This window comes from Lynx rufus, unplaced genomic scaffold (genome assembly GCF_022079265.1).
Source record: "Lynx rufus isolate CCGP_SWC_20201006 ecotype Redwood Valley unplaced genomic scaffold, mLynRuf1.p SCAF_27, whole genome shotgun sequence".
Taxonomy (NCBI): Eukaryota; Metazoa; Chordata; class Mammalia; order Carnivora; family Felidae; genus Lynx; species Lynx rufus.
Genome location: NW_025814842.1, coordinates 3544030 through 3566499, shown reverse-complemented (window position 1 = coordinate 3566499; position 22470 = coordinate 3544030). Strand labels below are relative to the sequence as shown.

Here is a 22470-nt window from a genome sequence, read left to right as displayed (position 1 = left end):
TCACTCCAGAAATAAACTCCAGACCCATTAGGCAGCCCGTCCTCATTCTTTCCCTCCCTCCAGCCTTCACATCCACTTTGTCTCCGGATTCGCCTGCTCTGAGTGTTTTGCACAAGTGGAATCACACCACACGGGATCTTGTGGGTCCGGCTTCTTTCTCTCAGCAGCATGTTTTCAGGCCTTACGTGTTGCAGGCTTTCCGTTCCTCTTACGGCTGGACAGTATTCCCTTGTACGGACAGACCGCATGGCGTCGGTCCATTGTTCGGAGCTGGATTGCGTCCTCCAAAAAGGAAATGTTGAAATCCCAGCCCTCCGTACCTCAGAACCTGACCTTATTTGGATACAGGGTGGTTGCCCATGTAACTAGTAAGATACAGTCATGCTGAGGATCAAGCCCTTAATGACTCGCGTCCTAGTAAGATACCCAGAAGACGGCCACGTGACAACAGAGGCAGAAATTGAAGTGACACAGTCACAGCCCAGGAAACGCCGAGCTTGGCAAGAGAGGAGCCCCCTCCAGCTCCCGGAGGGGCGAGGCGCCCCGACGCCTTGGTTTCGGTCGTCTGGTCTCCAGAGCTGGGAGACCGTACATTTCTGTGGTTTGAAATCACCTGGTTTGTGGCCGTGCCTTTCGGCAGCCGGAGGAAACTCACGCATCCACTCATTAGGGCCGTTTGGATCGTCTCCACCCGCTGGCTGTTGTGAGTCATGCCGCTGTGAACGGTCCTGGACAGGTTTCTGTGTGGATATTTGCTTTCAATTCTCTTGGCTCTGTACTTCGCAGGGGAACTGCTGAGTCATATGGTTACTCTGTATTTAATTTTCTGTGTGTGTGTGTGTGTGTGTGCGTGTGTGTGTGAAAAATGCACGTAACATGAAATCTATCATTTTAACCATTTTAAAGTGTAGGATTCAGGGGCACTAAGGAATCTGCAAATTGTGCAACCATCGCCATGGTCTAGGTCCAGAACTTTCCCCCCACAAACTGAAACCCTGTAACCAATCCCCCTCCCCCCTCCCCCAGCCCCTGAAAATCACTACGCGGCTTTCTGTCCCTATGGATTTGCCATCCCTAGTATCTCATCTAAACGGAGTTAGACCATATGCGTCCTCTCGTGTCTCGTCCTCTCGTGTGTGGCTTCCTTCACTTCCACCTTCCAGTTCAGCCACGTTCTGGCCTGTGGCGGTACTTCCTTCCTTCTGTGGAGGAGTGGTACCTTTGAGAGAGAGAGAGACAGAGCACGCGTAGGGGAGGCGTAGAGAGAGAGCGAGGCACAGAATCCGAAGCAGCCTCCAGGCTCCCAGCTGTCAGCACAGAGCCCGACGCGGGGCTCGAACTCACAGACCGCGAGATCGTGACCTGAGCCGAAGCCGGACGCTTAACCGACTGAGCCCCCCAGGCGCCCCGAGGGGTCTGTTGTTTATAAGCCACCCAGGCTGTGGAACTTTGTTGCAGCAGCCGGAACAGACTGAGACAGTTTTGCCCCGTTTTAGCACATAACTGGGCTCCCGTGCTCAGCATAGCGTCTCCCAGACTCCCAGATACTATGTTGCCGGAGACGGGACTTGTTTCTTCTCACTGCTGTACCAGGTTCCATCACCAGAGCAGACCACAAGCGACCACCCACTCACTGTCGGGGGACATCCGGGTGGTGTCCAGCTTTTGCCTGTCACAGATAAGGCCGCAGGGGACATTCTGGAACGCGTCTTCGGGTGCGTCCGGGCTCTTGTTTGTCTTGGGGGACGTCATGGGGCAGGTACGTAGCTCTAGCAGGTGCTGGCAGATGTATTTCCGAGGTAGGCGTACCATGTGGTGCTCCGGTGTAAAGGGGGAGACTTTGCTTTTGCCCAGCCTCTTATGGAGTTGCAGTTTTTCTTTGCATTTCTTCGATGGGTAACAATGTGCAACAACTCCTGGGGCACCTGGGGGGCTCCGTCGGGTAAGCATCCGACTTCGGCTCAGGTCATGATCGCCTGTGAGTTCGAGCCCTGCGTCGGGCTGTGTGCTGACAGCTGGGAACCTGGAGCCTGCTTCGGATTCTGTCTCCCGCTCTCTCTCTCTCTCTCTCTCTCTCTGTGCCCCTCCCCACTTATGCTCCCTCTCTCTCGCACGCTCTCAAAATAAATAAATATTAAAAAAATATTTTAGGGGTGCCTGGGTGGCTCAGTGGGTTAAGCGTCCGACTTCGGCTCAGGTCACGGTCTCGTGGTCCGTGGGTTCGAGTCCCGTGTCGGGCTCTGTGCTGACAGCTCAGAGCCTGGAGCCTGTTTCAGACTCTGTGTCTCCCTCTCTCTCTGCCCCTTCCCCGCTCATGCTTGCTCTCTCTCTCGCTCTCTCTCTCAAAATATAAATAAACATTAAAAAAAATAACGTGGGATACCTTTTCATATTCCAACTTCCCACTTAATGCTATGTTTGAACAGCACTCACTATAATCCTGAAAGGTTGGCATTCTTGTGTCGTTGGACGGGTGGGGACATTTGGAGGGCAGAAGGGGCCGGCGGCTTGCCTGAAGAGGAACAGCTGGTACATGGTGGATCCCGGATAAACTCGGGTGACAGGGCGTGAGCTCCTACCCGCTGAACTGCAGAGAAGCCTTGTCCTAGGACGGGAACGAGCTCTTCTCCCTCTCGAACTGGAGGAAGACGGGCAGAACTCAGATCAGCCCTTTATTTATTTTCTTCAGATCAGCACGTGAATCACTGGAGCCCGGCAACACACGGGTTAAGAAGGCTCTTTGGGGAACAGGCTTTGCTCTCCCCCGCGTCAGCCCCTGCTGTTATTTTTACGGAAAGCACGTTCTGAGTTCCAAGCCCGGACGCCAGAGGGAGGCCCGGTGCATGGCCCGTGGGAGCCTGTCTGTGTTCCCAACGAAAACATCACGACTTGAGTAATAGCGAGTCCTGGAAATGATGCCGGCCGCTTCCAAGCTTGTTGCCAGCCACTTGCTGGCCTTTGCAGAAACCCGAGACGCAGGCATGTGTGTAGGGGAGGCGGGAGGCGGGAGTCCCCGCCAAGGAGTCTCAGGTTGCGCATTCTCCACGACGCTAGAATCCGTTTTCCCCTCCCGTCTCGGTCAGGCTGCCCTGGAGCAAACCTGGAGACGGAGATTGGTGTGCAAGCTGTCCTCTGAGGTCACGGTCCCAGGGTGGTCTGCAAGGGGGGGAGGAGACCAAGAAGCCAAGGGGGGACGGGGTTTTCTTCGGCAAAGTCTCCCCGAGGGTTTGTCCAGGCTCGGGTGGAGGAGCTGGGCCTTCATATCCAAGTACCTGCGTGTCAGTGACCAAGGGTTCACCTGGGGACAGAAGCCCCGGGCAGCTCTCAGCATCCGCGTGTGCACGCGAAGTAACTGCAGGTGCGCGCCGTGCGAAGCAAAGCACCCCAAAGACCAAGGAGGCCGGAAAGAATCACAAGGCTTTGGGGGAGCTCCCAGAGCACACTGGGGGCCGCCCGTCTTGCTGGACTCACACCAGTCAATCTCATCGGGCTCCAACCGTGTGATAAGTTGTTCAGCGAGGTGCCGATACCCTGTAACGTTTTCGTTGCTTCCAGAAAACAAGAGGCCAGTGATACTTGCCAATGGCAAATGCCAGAAACAATGTGAGCCGCAGCCAGAGGCAAGGATTCCTGCTCACCAATCCGGGAGGTCAGCCTGTTGACACAGCCGATCCAAGGAAGCTGGCCTCCTTCTGCAACCACACACCGTCTGTGATTCCCGGCAGCCCGGGAAAGAACGTTACTCCCAGAGGCTGGGACGGCGGCCCGGCGGTTGTCTCTCCCCGTCTCCTCCGAAGCCTTTCCCTGCCCGGCGACGCGTGGGACCATCTACCGTGACACTGTTGATCGAAACAGCATGCTGATGGAAAAGTGCAAACGCGTGAGTGTGTACAGACGGGTGGATTTTCCCAACGTGAACTCATCCATGTGACCCCCTCCCAGGAGCCCCTCAGGACGTCGGGAGATCCCCCGGGCGCCCTTTCGCTCCCCTCCCTCCGCCCCCTCCTTCCCAGGGAAGGTGCCATCCCGACGTCCGACCCCAGAGGCTAGCTCTGCCCACCACGGACATTCTATACGAGTGACATCACGCGGGCGTGCTCTTCCGCGGCCGGATTCGTTCACGCAGCCCCACCTTTGTGAGGTTCGTCTGCATGACGGTTTGCAATGGCGGTTTGCTCTTGTTCCATCGTCGTCTCCTGTGCCGCACCTTCTGGATCCTTCCCGTCGCTGAGGGGCATCAGAGCTCGCTCCCGTTGGGGCCGTTGGAAACGGTGTGCCTGTGAGTGTTCTAGAACGTGCTTCTGGGTGCGCGGATGTGTGCGTACTGTTGGGCGCACACCCAGGGGAATGCCTGGCTGTCCGGTATTTGCACGTTCAGCTTGATGAGGTGCAGCCTGTTTGCAAAGTGCACTGATTTACACGCTCGGAAAAGTGCAGCCGTTCTGGGGCCTGCACCACCTCGCCAGCACTTGGTATTTGGAACTTCCGTTTTGCTTGCCACCCGGTCATAATGCAGGGAATGGTACACGTTGATATTCTCCACCCTTACGACTGCGGCTGGTTTTTATAACATCTTTGTGGGAATCGGAAAAGGAGCCTCCTGCCTTAAGACCCTTCCGCCGGATGAAAATGTGATGAAAGCTGGTTTTGTCAGAGCATGGCATGTGACTGCCCTCTGCTGGAAGACTGTTGAAATTCATAGTACAGAGCCTGGATGCCGGCGATGGAAATGGCAGCCTCTTAGGTGTGGTAGCCTTGGGCAGTGCACACCCTGGACAACCACACATGGTGACCCTGCCACTCTTCACTCTCGTTCACACACACTGGAGGTGACGGTCAGGACTGGGCAGAGGCGGCCCAATGAAAGCTCACAGAATGATGGCCCGGGGACTGAACCTGGTCTGCTGTTTTTATTCGACCCGCAGAGGGGGAAAAAAAATGGAGCTAATATTTTAAAATTTGGCAGATTGTGTCTAATGATCTGGAAAAATCTGAGAAATCAGAGAAAGTAGAGAAACTGGGCCCTCACTCCCAAATTATAACACAGAGGCTGCTCTCCATGTGTCTCCAGTTAGCCTTCGTCTCCGCCAAGCCCGATTGTCCCTCAAGCCTTAGTCAATGGCTATAGCGAAATGAAACTATGCTAATGCAGCGTCAGATGCCTTCCCCAAGTGTCTTCCCTTATGTATCAGCGGTCTTCACTGCTGCTGGAGGCCTATAAATTTGTGACCACTGGTCTTGACACTGATGAAAAAAACCCCACCCCAAGCTGATCCTTAGATCGTAAGATCAAGTAACCCCTATATTCTTTGTGCTCTAGTGAAAATCCCATCGGACAAGGTTTCGGTGGAATCATAGGGTCGAAGGGCTGGAGTTTGCCGGCCCCAACCCCTGCCCCAAGGGGTTGGTGCTTCACCAGCTGGTGGCCCAGGAAGGGGGGAGGTGGGGGAATGTGGCGGGAGGGCTGGGTGAGCAGGTGAGGGTGAGGGGGCTGCATCTAGAACTCGCCCGGAGGGAATCCGGTGTCCCAGGGATCGGGGCTGGGACAGTGTAGCAGCCTGACAGTTATGGGGCTGAGACAGAGTTGACAATTTTGAGGGAGAGAGAGAGAAAGAGAGAGATAGTGTGGGGGAGGGGCAGAGAGAGAGGGAGACACAGAATCCGAAGCAGGCTCCAGGCTATGAGCCGTCAGCACAGAGCCTGACGCGGGGCTCGAACTCATGAGCTGTGAGATCGTGACCTGAGCCGAGGTCAGATGCTGAACCGACTGAGCCACCCGGGCGCCCCATTATTGGGCACTTACTGTGTTCCAGGAACTGCGTCACGTCAGGTAGCCTTCACGACGATGCTGTCCGCCCTACTGTGTGTCCTCCGATAAGCCCTGTTTTGTAGACAAACCGAAGCCCGGGGCCCAGATCACACTCAGGGGTGGCGGGAGGGCGGGTTTGAACCCAGACCTTCCTGATTGCGGGGCTCCAGCTTCAGACGCCTTTTCTCTTCTGCTCAGAGAGTGTCTGATTTAGAAGCAGAACCTCTTAACTTGTGGCACCAGGTGGAATCGAGGTGGGAAGACAGAACTTTGTAATAATCACAGATGTGTTGGTCTGGTTTTGCTGCTCTCTGGGAGATGTGAGTCCTTTTGATTTTCGATGTCACGAACTCTGAGCGCCCACAGGCTGAAAACCACTGATGTCCTACCTTATCTTCCTCTTGCAGGGCCTCCCAGAGTGACCTGACGCTTTGCACAAGGTCACACGTCCCGTCTGTGCCACAACCGGAATCGGGAGCCCGGGTCCTGACTCACTGATTCTTCTCCACCCGACGTGCAGTCTGAGTTTCCAAATCCGGCAGGCATCAGAGCACGCTGCTCTCTAGAAAGATGAGCCAATTTACATTCTTCACCGGCAGGCCGCGGGCTGCCCCCTCTCCCGGAGAGGCCTTTTTCAAACTGACATCTGTCAGCAGCCTTGATCCGTGCGTGGCTTTTTCCAAGCGGTGGTCCTGCTCGGGGACCTCAGCTCAACTTTGATTCCAGCCGCGGCACACGGGCAGCCCCTCCCGGCTCCAGTAAGATGGGTCGTGCCCTGGCTGCGAGGGACAGTGTGGGGGCAACCGGGCCTGCGTTGTGCCCTTGCAGGGGTGGGGGAAGGCTCCCATGAGATGCGGGCACGCAAGTGTTTGGAAGAATCATGCGATGTTGGGCAAAGGCAGAGCGTTAGGGTTGCGGTGGGTGGGGGAGCGGGCCGGAGGAGGAGGCAGGTGGGCGGGTGCTGTGTCCTCTTCTGGAGTCGGGCCCAGAGCCCAGGGCTCCCCTCCCTTCCCTCTGACACTGCAGGGCTCGCCAGGTTCTGTGCCAGCAATCGAGGGAGCGCCGGAGCTCTCTGACGCTGTGGCTCGGCACCGGAGCCTTCCTTTGGAGACATCTGCCAGCGAGATTGGAGCAGAGCTTCTTTGAGGCCACGAAGAGGTGATTGTTTTGCATTGTGTAGGAGGAGCCATCCAGGGAAGGAGAAATTTCCCTCCGAGAAATTCAGGAGGCGATGCCGGAGTCCTGTCAATTCCACGACTCACGGAGCGGGGTCTTCGCCTTTGTAGGGAGGGGTGCGGGGGATGGGCAGGGGGCCGTGACGTGTGCGGGGTCCTTCCTTAGCGGGCAGAAGTCAAAACGTGTGGGACGTGTTCATTCACGTACTTCCTTATTAAAAAATAATTTACTGGCATGCGTGCCTCGCCTTCTGTATGGACCCAGCCCTCGGGGCCCAAAGTGCAGGCAGAAACGGATACCCACACGAGTGACTTAGGAGGGCACCGAGGCGGGAAGCGTCAATGCTACTGGGGAGGTGGGTGTCAGGGGATCTTCTGGAAACGAGGTGACGTTAGCATCTTAAAGGGTGCATAAGATTTTCCCAATTAGACAAAGAAGGGAAAGGCATTTAAGGTGGAGGAATGGCATGAGCAAAGGCCCTGTGGCTGGAAGGAGCGGGCAGGTTTTGAGCATAAGGGGTTCACCTGGGGTGGCTGGAGCATGAGGCGCTTGTAGAGGAGGGGGAAGCCCAAATCAGGCTGTGGAGACCCTCTGATACTGTGGTGGGGGGCTGTTATCAGTCCTTGCCTCATATTTCCACGGGACGGAGGCTGTCTCTAGGAAGGAAAAGCACCGTTGGAGGACTTTGTCTGCCTGCCTGTCACCAGAGTGACACCGTGTGCTCAGAGGCACAGCAGACCTGTGGCCCTGGGTCCCCTCTCCCGCTATGTCCCATGCGGACGGCCGGGGAGGCGTGCCTGTTGAGATCCAGACCCATCCACGGCAGCTAAGCTCCCGGGGAGGCTGGATCCTGGAATCTCTGGGTGGAGCAGAGCCCCCAGCCCATCAGGAACGGCCCTGCCAGGGTCTGGTCTAGGGATGAGAAGGGCATTCTTGCAGCTTTAAGCCCCAGCACATCTGGGGTTGGTGACAGCAGCTAGCCCGAGTCTGGTACATCGGGTGTCGGGAGAGGAAAGGGCAGGAGGAGAGGAGCGGAAGTGACCCACGAGAGGGACTCCTTCCTTGGGGTGCCTGCAGGGTAGCCATGAACATGCAAGCACGCAGCGACATACTCACCACTAGGGGGCGCTGATTCACCCTGGGCACCAAAAGCGGCTGAAACTAAGCTTTAGGTAAAAACAAAGTGCACACATACACACACACACACACACACACCGTGGAAAATGAATTCCAGTACTGCCTGTAATCTACAAGTTTTGTGTTTTTCAAAGAAGGTAACAGCCAATGATTTACTGCCCTAAAACTTGAAAATAGATTATTTGGGGTTTGGGCATGCTGACATACACCGAATTGTCTCTCCTATTTGCATGAAATATGTGATTTCCTTGTCAGTGGTTGCCTTCCGTCTCCAGACAAAACTCTGAACGTGCCAAAGTGATCTTACACACCGCACCACACACGCTCTGGATAAACCGCTCGTACTCAAATCTACATCTCAGCCCTGCCTCTGGGAGGACCCAGATGAAGACAGCCAGCTGTGATCGCCAATTATGTAGAAAATGGTGATAAGAAAACCCTTGGCATCGGGGCTTCAGTTAAAATTGCGTTTCCAGGTCTGGGGCTGTACGTCCACCGTAGACCTTGAAATGTGTGGACGTCTGATCTTATCTACTCAGGCTCCCGTGGAAGCTGCCCCTTCTCACTCAGCCCGCCCCTCCAACAGCCGTCTGACGGTCGCAGTGGGGACCGCCATGTTTGTTCGGCGTCTGCTGTTGACAAAGTCCCTTGCTCTGGAGGCGGCTTCACCACAGCTGATCCAGGCAGAGACTTTCCTGGTGCCAAGAGACTCCAGGTTGGCTGGAGTTGGGCACAACTCTCCCGACCCCAGGTAGAGAAACCCTGAGTGCCTTTGGCAAAGACCATCTTCTCCCCGGTTGGCCAGGCATGCCAAGAAGGCAGAACGGATGCCTGGGTTCCCTCAGGTGCTCTGGTTCCTGGCTGTGGTCCATTCTGGAGCCGACACTCACATGCTTACATCCCTGGTCTGAAACTCCCGTCTGGTTTTGGTGGTAACCCAAAGAAGCCAACGAAGTCCTACCTCACGTGGAAACAGAGGCTCCCAGGTGTCCACAGAGGCCTGTCATCGACGTGGGATCCAAGTGTGTTTCGTAGCAGATACTAACGGAGTCTGCAGAGTGGGAAGCTGTACAACAGCAACAGTCAGAGCAGCACGGCTTCGGCTCGACTCTGTCAACCAGAAACGCAATTAATCAAAGCCGTGCATTTCCCAAGCTCCCCGTCGGCCTGACGCGTTACTGTGTTGGGAGATGATTTAAGAGGGAGCCGATGCTACAGAGGAAGGGGACAGGCGTGCATTAAATACAAGCAAGCAAACAAACAAACAAACAAGGGAGGAGAATGGCTGGTCACTCTGATTGCCCCAGGCTCCGTGTATGGTTCCGAGAGTGACATCGGATCTCCTATAACCCTATGGGGAGTCTAACGTGGGACCTTTCCTTCCTGCTGCAGCATCGACACAGCACAGATTCACAGGGAAGGGGGCAAGGACGGGGCCAGAATTCAGCGCTGGGTCCACCGGGCACCTTGCGAGGCACCCCACTGGGTGTGCCTAGGCGGCTTCCTCAAAGCAAACCAGGGAGCAGCTGTCGAGAGAGGAATTTCTCTCCTAGAAGGCAAAGGTGGAGTCTTAAGTATTTACAGTCTGAGCGAGGATCTGGACCCATGGGCGGTGCTCAATACATACCTATAAAATAACGAATGCGTCAGTGAAGTCTAGTCTTCCCAAACTGCCCAAGTGCAAGGGGAGGGGACACAGGTCCCATCCCTCCACGGGAGGGGTGTCAAGCTAGAGCAGGTGGGATGGGAGATGATGTCTGTGGTCCCTTTTGGAAAACACAACCTGCCTTAAGACTAGAGGGAGACGGTGGCACAAGGGAACCAAAAGATTTGCAAGAACCTTCCGCCAGTCCCACCGAGGATCCATGTTCCTGGTTTAGATAAAGGAAACGGGGTAGAGGGGGCGTGGTCTGTGGTCCAAACTCGGCCCATCCACTTATTCCCAGAGTGACCTTTGACCTGCACCTCCCTGCACCTGTAAGAGCTGGCACACGTGATGAGCGGTGGCCGGGATGCCTGTTAGCGTCACCGCCACCGGTTACAGCGGGTCGGATCTGCCGCAAGGCCCTTTGCCCTCTTAGTCACTGGGCGTATGGTCTGTGTGTGACACGCCCTACATCGTTATGAAGACTGACACACGATCTGGCCCCGACTTTGTGTGTTGGGACAAGGCGGATTCTGTGTGGGGGAGGAGTACCGCCAGACGAGCAACATCTGGGGAGTCCAACGACACAGAGGTCCGGTGTTTGTCGAGAGAATGGCATGGACCCAGGGAGCCTGGGGAACAAGGCTGGAGGGCAGCCTAGTGGGTTGCGTCTTGGCTGGGGACCTGCCCCGGGTGGGCTGTGCGCTTGCAAAATCGGAGTCAGGGGGATTTAGCGGGGGCGGCCTCTGGACTCAGAGAGATTCCACGATTCTCTCCAGGTGGGCATCGCAGTGCTCTCGTTTTCATTTTTTTATTGTCTTCCCATCCCAACCTCCAGTAAGAGTCTCTGGGTCAGGGTCGGGGTCAGGGTCAGGAGAGGGCAGATTTTGTGTCCCGCCTTCTAAAGGGAGGTGCCCAGACTTGGCCTCCACCCAGAGGCTGGGCTTGGGCTGACTCTAGATTCCCCCAGGCAGTGGGGCGGGGACCCCTGCCCCTCTCTTGGGAGACAAAGCCCTGCGGTGAACTTTGGCCAACGCTCAGCGCTGTCTCGCGTGAGCAGCACACCCCACACGCGTCTCGTGCCTGCCTTTTTCCATCCGCAGTCTGTCTTCCTTCCCTAACTCCCTCACAGGGACACAAAGTGCCTGCAAAGTACTTTTTTGTTCGTCAGACAAAAAGAAAAAAAAAAAGGCACTACCGAAATAGAAGATATTATTAATACCTCACGATTGTAAAAATGGTGATCAGGGAATTGAATTAAGGCATTACGGGAGAGCTGCGGTAGTGAATATTTTAGAAATAAAACACACATGATAAAAGAATTATCAGAGCTACTAATTATAGAGTGGGGACTATTAAGGGAACAGAGGAAAGTCTGCGCTGAGGGGAAGACGGGAAGGAAATTGGTGAACGGAGAAATGGAAAATAAGCAGGAGAGAAATATTTACGTGCGTTGCCTTTTCTGTTAGCGTCATCTGAGATGTGATGTGTAGAATCGAAAGGAGTCGTTTAAAGAGGAAAGTGGTCATTTGTTAAGAACGATTTATTTTAGGGGCACCTGGGTGGCGCAGTCGGTTAAGCGTCCGACTTCAGCCAGGTCACGATCTCACGGTCCGGGAGTTCGAGCCCCGCGTCGGGCTCTGGGCTGATGGCTCAGAGCCTGGAGCCTGTTTCCGATTCTGTGTCTCCCTCTCTCTCTGCCCCTCGCCCGTTCATGCTCTGTCTCTCTCTGTCCCAAAAATAAATAAACGTTGAAAAAAAAAAAAAGAACGATTTATTTTATATTTTTACGCTGACGTCAGTTTCATTGAGGTATAATTTACGCCTAGTGAAATGTCCCTTTTCAGTGTGTGGTTCCATGAATTTTGACAAAGATATTGTCATGGACGTTCCCCTGCAATGAAGATCTAGAATATTCCATCGCCCCACTCAGTCTCCCACAGTCTGCCTTATGCCACCATCTCATCCCCGGAGACGTCCTGCTCCAAGCCAGGAAGGACTTCTTGACGACTGAATCCAGCAGACATCTTTGAGATGGTTCAGATGTTCATTCAACTGAGTGGGGCCGGGACGAGGGTGTGCACAGAATGGAGGCACGGGTGTGTGGGGGGAGTAGAGGAGACGTGGAGGAACTGAGACCACAGGGTCTTAATCCTCTTGAAGGGAGAGGCCAGACTGCCCCATCAGAGTGTTGAGGTTGGGACACTGGATAAGGTGTGAGGGGGGCCGGGAAAGCCGGGAAGATCTGGAGGAAGAGGAGGAACGAAGAATGTCCCGCTTCCTTATCATCAAGGGGACGGGAAGGTGAAGGGAAGGAGCGAGGCAGGGCTGGGTGTTGGGACAGAGGCAGGGGACAGGTGACGAAGATGCGGCTCTGTGTCAGCCTCGCCCACCAGATCCTGGGTCGTCGGGGACTTTCTCAGTGCAGCGAGGAGCTTCAGGGACGGGACTTCCAAAACACCTGGCTACAACCTCTTTCGTTTCAAGATGAACTTGAGCAGATGGTCCAGTTAGATTCCCTCCGCACCTGTCTCCTGCCACTGTAGGATGGGGTGGATGTGGGCAGCCAGCTCGGACTAGAAGCATCTAGTATATCCTGTCTCCAGAGCTGAGTGTGACCTTGCACTCCAGGACAGCTCAGATGGCGAGACTGAGTGGCAGAAGCCAGCCTTCTGCCCTGATGTCCTCAAGAGTCAAAGAGGACACTTCTCAGGGCTCAGTCCTCGTTTCTTCCTGACATGCTCTCACTTCCTTGGTGACCTTGGCTGCACTCAGAGCAGATGTCCAGCTGGAGCTCTGTCCCACGCAGCTCCTGGGACCATCCTCTGAGAGTCTGCCTGGTACTCTGCTCCCACCGTGCCCTGGCTCCCCTCTGTGTCGCTGTCACACCTGTCCACCCCCCGCCTGGGCACAGGCCCCTCTCCAGGAACACCTGAGCAGAGAGAGCTCACCAAGTGTCCAGGGGCTGGTGGGGTCACAGATCCAAGGTCAAGACAGAGCTGCCTCTCGGGCCTCATCCAAACCAGGTCAGGCCAAACAGAGCCAAACTGACGAACCAAACAAAGCCACTTCCTGTAATTCAGACTCCGTGGCAACTGGCCTGTGCACGTCTCTAAGGATGTCTGTTTCGTTCAGCCATTGTCACGGCCAAATGACTTAATCTAGAACATTTTCTCGTTCGGTTTAAAACAGATTGCTCAGTTTCTTTAGAATTCAGAATACGAAACTCAAAAGTAGTTTCCACAGACTCAGGAATGCTGTACCAACGGCCCTCGAATCTCACGGAGGGCGACCTCGCCTTCTGACTGCAAACAGTTCACACCCCAATGCAAAGCAATTGAAAAAACAAAACAAGCCAAACAAAACCCCTAGACCAGCCCACAGAAAAAACCCAAAGAGGAAGGATCTTTCATGCATCCTGCCACCCGGAGATAACTGCTACTTCTTTTCCGCTAGTTTTTATTTCCACTGTGGCTTTTAAGCACATGCCTACACCCGCACATACACACATACCTCACACAGACTTACAGGCTGTCCGTGATCTATGGATGGTGAAGTTCTGTATTTGTTAAAAGCACGAGCACGCGTGTTTCCGAAGCTAATTGCATCGTTGGTAGCACATCTGAATGTCTCCCTTTTCCCTTCTGCAAGGGGTTATGAATTTCTTTTTGCATTGTAAGTATTCTTTCCTCAGGATCCGTTTCTATAGCCCTATGGTATTAATTGTCCAGTTAACTATTATTTTTGTCATGTTTATTTATTTTTGAGAGAAAGAGACAGAGCACGAGCAGGGGAGGGGCAGAGAGACACGGAATCCGAAGCAGCTCCAGGCTCCGACCTGTCAGCACAGAGCCCGACGCGGGGCTCGAACCCACGAACCGCGAGATCATGACCTGAGCCGAAGTCAGATGCTTAACCGACTGAGCCACCCGGGTGCTCCAATGATTTTTAAAGGAGAAGTTTCTTGTGCATACTTTCGATCCTTGGGCACGTTCCCAGTTTCCGTCTCATTTAGCTCTCCAGGCCACTGGAAGGGAAGTCTTTGGGCCGTTTTGCGGGAAACTAGGCCAACGGAGGCTCAGAGACGCTGTATGGTTTTTTGTTTCTTGTTTGTACCTGGAGTTAGAATTCCTCACCAGGTCCTCTTTAACCAGCAGCCTCTTTCACTGTATCTCAGCTGCCTTTAACTCAGAGACAAATTAAAATTCTCCAGAAGTTATCTCTAAGGCGATTTTCACTTCTAAAATGATCTTTTAATAACTTTGAAGAGCCTAAGCAATCTCTCCAGACTTTAATGTACATTTTATATGCAAACGATGCTGGAATTCATAAAGAAGCTTGATGTGTTGTTATGACTTAAATCACTGGTTCTCAAACTTTGTTCCTTGGAGCTGGGGTGCCCTGGGGCCATCACAGCACAGAGCACAGGGTGAAGGGGGCAAGTGGGAGTGTCCTCTGCCCATGTGGGCTTGGACCATCCCAGCTCTGATTGCCTGTGACTGTTCGTACTGGGGGGGCGGTCTCTGACTGTATGTGCAGGGACGGTCTTTTTGAGAGAAGTATTTTGCTGCTAATAAATCAAATATAACAGACTAAGATGTTCTCTGTGAGTTTATGACGGAATTGAAGACCTCAGATTCTATAATGAGATGATTGCAAAGGCGTGATCCTGTGGTCTAGCCGTACAGCCAGGCTCTGCTAGTCAAAGGAACGAAGCAGAGAATTTGGCCCACGTACGATTTTAGGTGGCTTAGAAGAAGAATGTGTGTTCAAAATAGGAAAACACACATAGATTAAAATCCGCCTCAGGGGACAGCAGAGTAGAGTGTGGCCCTGGTGAAGGGCTGCCCCGGGAGGGAAGAAAGAGCAGAGAGGGCAACATGGGGACAGGGGCATCCGCTCTAGCGGCCACCGGCCACACGTGGCTCATGAGCACAGGAGAAGTGGCAAATGTCACCAGGGAACCTCCGTGGGGGCTGGGGACGGGGAGACAGGGGTGAAGCTGGAGGGGGTGGTGCTGCTCCGAGGGGTGGGGCTTGGTAGCCACGGTTAGGATTTTGGACTTTGTCTTAAGAGAAATGGAAGCCACCGGCGGTAGTAAGAGGACAGCCAGAAGGACGCAGTGGGAACAGAACGTGCGTGCAGAGAGCAGTGCAGAGGGCGCGGGGGGCCAGGAGGGAGAGGAGGAGGAGGCGGACAGCTCGGGCTCAGGCACGGCTGGGGAGGCAGAGGGACGTGGATGGAGTCTGGAGGTCTTTGGGAGGTGACGCTGGCAGGTCTCGGGTTGGGTCTGGTTACCCCGATTAAGGGACACAGCCTCAACCAACAGCATCGGGCAGAGAGGCTGCTGTGTGAGTCTGGAACCAGGGCAAAGAAACATGTGCACTCCCACCTGGTTCTTGTGTGACACTCGCTCTCGGATACGGCCACCGCGCTGCAAGGAGGCCCGAGCACCCCACAGAGACCACGCGGGGATGCCAAGTGTAGGTGCCCGGGCGCCCTGGTGAGGTTGGGGCCTGTGGGCCAAGTGCCAGACGTTTGAGCAAAGAGCTCCCCTCCCAAGTCACCTCTCCCTCCTGCCGCGATGCCAGCCCCTGGCCTCCAGACGAGGGCCCCAGGTGGGAGGGCAGCAGACCCTTCTGTCCCCACTGCGCCCGGCCCAGTTCCAGACTCGCGGAATCCACGCACAGAACGACGCCATCTGGGCTCTCGGGTCTGGGGGGGCGGCGCCTCCTAGGATGCCCCTGACCTCTCGGCCTCTGACGCACAGCCTCACTTCTTGGGTGGAGGCCTCCCTTGGGCCAGGGAGCCCGTGCGGGCGGCTGCCGGGAACGGCTTGCTTTGGTTAGGCCGAGCCTTCCCGTGTTTTTATCCCGAGAGGGTCTTTGGGACCGTTGCACACCCTCTAAAACTCAAACTAATTAAGCTTCAAATTAATTAAAAACGTAAGGCAATTGATCTGAAAAGCCGTGTACTGAGAGCAGAAAGGAGGTGGAACCCAAGCCTTAGACGGAGGGCCGGAGGCTGCTCTGCCCACCGAGTGGCTCCTGTGGGGGATGCGGCCGTTTCCAGTCAGGGCCCCTGCTGCTTTCCTCCACGTCAAGGGGGCCTCGGTTCTGGAATGTTCCACCGCACCACCGTGTGCATGGGGTCCCTGCTGCTGCTTCTCGGAGCCTGACAACCAGCCCATCTGTTAGATGAAGGCAAAGCCGGCCCAGACGAGGCCCCGGAAGTGACCCTTGCCCCGATGCAGTTGGAAAAGGTCCTGATAAGGAGCGCCGCTCCTACGCCTGCAGGCCCCCGCGTTCCCGACCCATCACATGCGTGAGCTCGTTCTGCTGTCAGAGCGACTCCATGCCGGGGAAGGTGCTGGGGGTGGGGGACTCACCCCTGGAAGGGCATTCAATGCCCCTGAACGGGTCAACTTATAACAGTTCACTTTATGTGACGTGAATCTCACCTCCATAAATGATGGACACATCAACAAAACAAACGCCTCCACGGAGCTGACTGTTACAAGCCATTGGACGAGGAAGGACTTCGGGTCCAGAGGTGCTGGCCTGGCTCCCAGCAAGTTCATGGGGGACCTGGGATCTAAATCCAGGTTTTAGCTCAGAGTCCGAGCTTTTTTTTTTTTAAGTTTATTTATTTATTCTGAGAGAGAGAGAGAGAGAGAGAGCACTCCAGAGAATGGAATCAAGGCAGGGGCAGAGGGAGAAGGAGACAGATTTCCAAGCAGTCTCCATGCTGTCAGCACAGAGTCTGATGCAGGGCTTGAACCCATGAATCGTGAGATCATGACCCGAGCGGAAACCAAGAATCAGACACTTAACTGACTGAACCACCCAGGTGCCCCAGCTTTTGGTTTTCTTTTAAAGGTTCCCCCACCTCTGCCTGTCCTGATCATTTCCACACTACCTCAGTTACAGTCGCTGTATGATAGGCCCCATCGTGGGTCTTACTCGGTAGCACAAACCCTCCGACTTTCTCCTCCTCCTGAGTCTTTCCCCTTCTCCACCATCGCCCTGTCCATGTCCAGCCTTCTGCATTTCCCTGTGAATTTTGGTGAAACTCCCCTAGAAGACCGTTTGGCAGGACCTCCCGGAGCTGAACCTGTTTGCACCCCACAGCCCGGAAGTCCCACTCGGGGCCACGCCCTCGAATGAAACGCAAGCGCAGGTTCACCAAAAGACACGTACCGGCACGTTCCCGTTCAGCGGCGCAGCTCAGGGAGGCCCCAAGCCGGAAACTGCGTGGCCGCCGGTAGGGGGACGGTTGAGTGCGTTGTGCACGGTCACACCTCGGAATGCTGCCCGGTGGTGAAAATGAAGGAGTTACCGCCACACGTGGATGAATGTCACAAACGTAATGTTCAGGGGGTGAACGAAGGCAGACAGAGGAGGAGTCATCCGTGTGATTGCATTTCTGCAAAACACAAAACCAGCCTCAGCTCATCTGTGCTGTGGGAAATCGAGAGAGAGGGTAGCATTTGGGGGCATAGTTGACCGGAAGGGGGCCCGGGAGGCTTCTGGGGTTCCCGTCACGTTCTCCTCCTGGATCTGGGTCCACGGCCAGATGGGGTTTGGGAAAATACACTGAGCTTCACCCTTGTCTTCTGTTTACATCTGCACCTAGGTGACGCCTCGGTAAAAGGTTTTTAAAAATAGGGGTGGGGGCGGGGGGGGGGCGCTTCGCTGCTTTCCAAAGGAAGGACAGCTAGTGAACTGTCCCTTAGAAGCCTCCTGAACGGTACAGACTGGCGGCCCTGGGGGTGGACATTCTCTGGTCCACGTGGCTCCTCCAGGTCCTGTCCCCTCGCCCTTAATGCCCTCCTCTTCTCTCCACCTTCTCCCAGCCGGGAGTACCCTATTCATCTGTTTCTCCAATCTCATCTACCTGTGAGAGAACATTCTAGTTCTCGGGGCCCAGGCTTTTGAAACTCAAAAAGCCAAGAAATGACCGTCTCAGTCTGTTCAGATACCACAACAGGGAGGGGGTGGGGTAGCTTTTCTCACTGTCCTGCAGGCTGGACGTCCAGGTTCAAGCCACCTGCACGGTCATGTTCTGGTGAAGGCCTTCCTGGTTCATAGATGGCGGCCCGTCCCGCCGTGTCCTTATGGGGGGGGGCGGGGCAGGGAGCTCTGTGGGGCCTCTTGACGTGAATCCCGTGTTGTAAGGACCCTCTACCTTCACAACCTGAGCACCTCCCAAACACCCAACTTCCTAACACCATCACCTTTGGGGGTTAGGACTTGAACACGTGAATTTGGGGGGGCCAATCTCTCAGAGGGTCGCTATGACTCACTTTCTTTCCGCATTTCTGCTTTGCCATTTATTTACTGAAGCACGACCGGCAAGGTCGAAGGAACTATCAGGACGAAAAGGTAACCAGTGAGGTTTTGAAATCAGGCGGAGGTGATGGCTCGATCCCATTGTGAATGTGCCAAATTCCACCAGACTTCACCCTCTAAAAAAGTTCGTCTTCTGTATGTGGATTTCAGCCCAATAAGAAAAAGAAAGGCGTTCGTTAATAATTCAGAGACGGTATCGCATCGCATTACGGCATATTCTCTGAGCCAGGTGGAGGGGTGAACCCTGCACCTTTAAATCCATCCTTGTTAATTGCGGTGAGCTGAAGCTTCTGGCTGTAGCAAAGCGACTTTATGTGATTAATTTAGCAAATGTCACGGTCAAGAGGACAAGCTGTGGGGCAGGCTGAATGGGGTCGAGGCTCGGCTCTGCCACTTACGAGTTCTGTGACCTTGGCAAGATTTTTGATTAAAACAAAATTGTTCAATTATTATCAACGGCCCGAGAGGAAATGCCTGACTATTCTCCCACAGCCTGTGTTTAACTTGTAACGTCTGATGAACTTTCACCCGAAGAAATGGCGAGTCCAGCCACGAAACATCCAAGAAGGAAGAGGGTAATCAGAAGTCATAACGTCCCCCGCATGGTTCCAAACGTTAAAAAAATGAACCACCGGCCGACGAAGAACGCTTCTGGGAGTCACAGATCCTGAAATTCTTTGTGCTTCGGTCTCTTTATCAGTGAATCGCGAAGTGATAACCCACCCTGTCTCGGGGCAGGGACAAGGGGGTTCGGCGCCCGTCTCGGCAGAGGGGAGCTTTGCTGCTATTGTTGTGACGATTATTACTATTAATTCATCTGTCGGTTTTGAGCGAGCTCCGTGAGGGCAGGAAACTTGCTTGTTTTCTAGAACTGGAGACTCCGCTTTTAATAGAGTGCCCAGCACTTGATAAATAGTTCAGTGAGTAAGTGGATGAATTATGTTAATGTTAAAATCCCCCAAAGTCTACGCTTTTATCTCTGAGGTTGGAGAGTGAACACTTCCGTCTGCTATGCCAGTTCTCAAATTCTTTGTGACCCCCTCGTGGTGCCCAGCAGGGCGCCCAAGAGGCTCTAAGAACACGTTCGTTGAATGAATGGTTGCATCACGACACTTTTTTTTTTTTAAAAAAGTTTATTCATTTTTGAGAGACAGAGCATGAGCAGGGAAGGGGCAGAGAGAGAGGGAGACACAGGATCCGAAGCAGGCTCCAGGCTCCGAGCTGTCGGCACAGAGCCCGACGCGGGGCTCAACTCACAAACTGCGAGATCATGACCTGAGCTGAAGTCGGACGCTCAACCCACTGAGCCACCCAGGCGCCCCAACGATGGACACTCTTACGGCTCTTTGCATACAGAGATTTTGATGAGCGTTACTTTGTGGTTGGAGAGAAGTATCCCTTGGGAGTCGAGCCTGGTGCGTAGAGCCCCTGATGCTCTGGGTGAGTCTGGGGAGTGTCAGCTGGTGGAACCGGCCAGCTTTGTCCCCGGCAGCTGGGGGAACCACGCAGTTCCGACCGGCTCCCGTGTCGTGGACCCACCAGCAGGGCTGGCTGAGCTGAAGAGACGGCCTGTGTGTCTTTTCCGTGGACGGCTCATCCTTGCAGCGGGAGTCACTCCTTACACGTGGAATCCTGCCAGGACTGGAGGGCCGGCCTCGGGGTGGGCAGTGATTGCTGTCCGGGGCCCCCTGGGACTGCAGAGCTCTGCGGGGTTGGCGTGGACCAGTGTGCGTGGCTGAGGCTGCGGCAGACCGTGGCTGTGAGCGTCTGAGGCCAGAGAAGCTCCCGAGAAGACGAAGCCGGCAATCCAGCAGGACCGGCACGGGGAAGCGGCCAGGGTGGTGGACACAGGCTGTCACTTTCTGCTTGCTGACAACGCTCTACCTCTGGCTTCTCCTGCCATTTCCGTAAGGAACTCTGGCTTTTGCAGAACCCCACTTTGGTGCACGACTCACTGGCGGCCCTGATGGCCCTCCTCTGTTTTCTGAGAGGGAGAGAGGGAGAGAGGGAGAGAGGGAGAGAGGGAGAGAGGGACAGAGGGAGAGAGGGAGAGAGGGACAGAGGGAGAGAGAGAATCCCAAGAGGGGCACAGGGGGAGCCCGAAGCGGGGCTCAAGCTCACCCAATGTGGGACTTGAACTCAGACAGTGAGATCATGACCTGAGTCCGGGTCAGATGCTCAACGAATGAGCCACCCAGGCGCCACGTCCTCCTCCTTTATGGTGACCCATCTGTCCCCCAGTAAAAGGATGCTTCGACCTCCTGTGTGCCAGGGCCTGGCCAGGTCACCACGGGGAGCCCCACGCCACCCTCACGTTCTGATGAGCAAGTCTTGTCTGCCCAGTTACCTGAACGCTTGACTGCATTTTGCCTTCGTCTTTCAAAATAATACTCTTACAAATGACCTACTGCTAAAGCTGGGAGCTGGGGGGCTTCAAACAGAAACGTGTTCTCCCGCAGTTTCAAAATCCAGGCGTCCACAGGCCCGCGTTCCCCTGAGGGCTCCAGGGGAGCATCCTTTCCTGCCTCCTCCAGCTTCTGGGGGCTCCTGGGCTTCCTTAGCTTGTGGCCGCGTCGCTCCGATCTCTGCCCTCCATCTTCACACAACCTTCATCCGTGTGGCGCCCCTTGTCTCCAGTCTCGCTTCCTTCTCTTACAAGGACACTGGCCATCGGGTACGAGACCCAGACGCAGGATGAGCTCATCTCAAGACTCTTCATCACGGCCTCAAGGACACGGTCTCCGAGTAAGGTCACATTCGCGGGGGCCTGCAGTGCGGGCTGGGGCGAATCTTCACGAGCGACACTGTGGCCGCCGAGGACGAGGAAAGCGCTTGAACGGATTCCTCTCTCAGTGCCTGGCAGACAGCGGGGTCACGCAGCCTGGAGAAGGAGGTCAACTATTCCCACTTAGGATTATGCCGGTAACTTCCGTCTGCTAATGTGTTTTCCTCCCAACCTCGGTCGTCCTATTTTTGAACTTACACACACCTTTACAGAGAAACTTCTCAAGCGTTAGCTCTAGGCTCCCAGCTGCAGATCCGGGGGTTGGAGGTCCGATCGACTGGCCGCTATCCTGGGTGGGGGGAACGGGAAGGGACAGTTGGGTTGCGTCCAGCGCCTGGAACTGAAGGAGGCCCCGTATGCAGTAGACAGGTACTAAATTCGTAGCGACGGCTATTAAAATGATATGAAAAACACAACCGCACCGGGAGGTTTGGGATTCCTGTCATCCACACGTGAATTACCATCTGGCAGGTAGAGGGCGGTATCCAGGAATGAGAGGGAGCCCGGGGGACAGATGTTGCAAGGAGAGATATTTATACATTCCCTTCTTTCGGCTAAAAGGTCGTTGGAAAGCCGGAGGTCCCCTCCCTCCCCTCACCTGCTTCTAAATTGGGCGGACTCTCCTATTTAAATCTCAGCGAAAGTTTTGATTCTTTATGATAACATCATCCATTACGGAAGGCCTAATTTGGACATCTAGGGACGGCCGCCACCTGCCTTGTAATTTATCCGCCTTCGCATTTCATTTGGGATTTGGAAGGCCGAGATAGGTCAGAAGCTACACGCTTCTGCCTTTTTCCGTTTGGATTTACTGTCAGATGCAGCAACAGAGAACGAAGGCTGCAAATCCCCGCTCTCACCCCTCGGGCCCTGCAGAAGACTTTGGAAAATTCCTTATCAAAAATCAGATGCAGACATCCCTTCTCCATATTCAAGGACAGCGGCCTCGGGGCCCGTCATCTGCTTTCACAAGGCTTTATCGAACCCTCAGACTCGGAATATTTTTCAGGTTGTAAACCTAACACTAGGCGTAGTATGAAAATACTATGTCCCTTGCATCAAAACATCATTCGTGTTTATAAGTAGCTTCCTATCTGCACCCCTTTGTTCCCACTTTCCTGAGACGCCCTTATTTCCCAGGACCGCACAGGTGGACCTCACGTTGTGTTTCCCACTTTCCCCCTCCTCCCTTCCTGTTTCTCGTAGTGTGGCCTTGATCACGTTGGTTCTCCTCTTGAATGTCTCACGGGCCACGTCGTGGCCACGATGCTCTGAGCATCTGACTCCCCTTCTTCTCCCGGTTCCCCGTAAATGAGGCTCCCGAAACCGTTTCTCCAGACATGCCTTGATGGCTCTCTTTCGTGCAAATTTTACTAACTGGCTCCCAAAACCGTCCGTCGTGAGGTGTTCGTGGGCCCGGCTTGGAGACTCCCAGGGAGATAGTAAGACCGCTTAGAATAAGAGACAGGTCCAATAAGATTATGGGAAAAGAAAAACGAATCAAAGCCATGAAAAGGAACAAGTAAGATTCCTCAAGGACTAAGCTACTGTGATTACATTTTAAAAC

At 54.5% G+C, this 22470-nt stretch overlaps 1 long non-coding RNA gene across 1 annotated transcript; it reads left to right on the top strand.

Moving 5' to 3' along the window:
* The first annotated feature begins 316 nt into the window (after positions 1 to 316).
* On the top strand, positions 317 to 7275 carry LOC124519378 (uncharacterized). The gene is made up of 3 exons (XR_006964090.1): positions 317 to 703; positions 6217 to 6567; positions 6836 to 7275. It is a non-coding gene; the product is annotated as an uncharacterized LOC124519378 (long non-coding RNA).
* Positions 7276 to 22470: the final 15195 nt, after the last annotated feature.